Below are 1,471 nucleotides of genomic sequence, written 5' to 3'. Positions count from 1 at the left end.
GAAAAAATTGTATTTTCACAAAATCGGATAAGCGATTTGGAAAATGGATGGATGGATGGTTCACAAAAGCCACAGTTTGGTCCGATTCACAGTTTTGTGTTCACGGTTTTTGGTTCGGTATGTGTTGACTTAAACTTTTATTGTAGTTAAATGTGAAAGTGTATATTCACAGCATTATTTTTAATTACTATCATTATTATTTAAAATTCGTATTGATTCTCTATCTATGCCAGTAGCATATAAAGGCAGGCAGGCATAGCAAATAACTTCTCTTCATTTGAATGGCAAAATGTACAACCAACATGTGTATCCATCTGTTGTCATTCATACAACAGAATAAGCCATGGTTCCCGGCAAATACCGGTACGTCATCTTTGTGTTCCAACTATACAAGCCTAAATTCACATTGAGTAAGTACTAAACTGAGACAAGATCAGTATTTCAGGAAAACATTGACCTTATGACTCCCCTTAATAAAACCTCATTATTAAATATGTGATATTCAAATTTTCTATTCTAATATTCTAATGACTTTTTCTTAAAATAATTAATAATTCCTGCACCCGTGCCGAAAAAATGTCTCTTCAAAGTATAAATATCGAATTATTACAAAGTTTATCATTTGTGTATTTGTGGCCCAATCCCAATACTCACACTTGCACCCAATGGTCCTCGCTGAAGTGCACACGCAGAGTCCCAATTCTGCAATTTTTTTACACTTGTAACCTGCGCCCTCGAACACTCCGTGCACTACGTCTGCGTGTACACTTCAGTGACGTCCGTAGAGTACAATTGTGTGGGTATTGGGATTAGGCCATAGACGCCGCCGTAACCTTGCACACCGCCATCTTGGATTAGCACTCATGAGAAGGGAAAAAAAAGTCATATATATATATATATATATATATATATATATATATATATATATATATATATATATATGTCATCTTCCAAACCGCTTATCCTATATAGGGTCGCGGTGAGTTGCTGGAGCCTATCCCAGCCGTCAATGGGCGAAGGCAGACTACACCCCGAACTGGTCGCCAGCCAGTCGCAGGGCACACATAGACACTGTCACTGAGCGGGAATTGATCCCACGCTGCCCGCACACAACTCAGGCGTGTGTACCACTACACTATCAGCGGACGTTTAAATATATATATATATATATATATATATATATATATATATATATATATATATATATATATATATATATATATATTTATATATATATATATATATATATATATATATATATATATATATATTAGTGCTGTCAAGTGATTAATTTTTTAATCGTAGTTAATCTAATTTTTTCATAGTTAACTGATAGTTAATCGCATATTTTATTTATTGTAAAACAATCCCTTGATTTTTCTGTCCCATTATTTTTCTTGAATTGTAATACCCTTAACATGAATAAGAGGATTGATTTTCTTCTTCGAAGTCAACCCAAACATATTATTTT

Source organism: Filicampus tigris, chromosome 8, assembly GCF_054856515.1.
Source record: "Filicampus tigris isolate MCC_2025a chromosome 8, RoL_Ftig_1.0, whole genome shotgun sequence".
NCBI lineage: Eukaryota > Metazoa > Chordata > Actinopteri > Syngnathiformes > Syngnathidae > Filicampus > Filicampus tigris.
The sequence above is the reverse complement of the archived record's forward strand: the minus strand, read 5'-3'. Positions refer to the sequence as shown.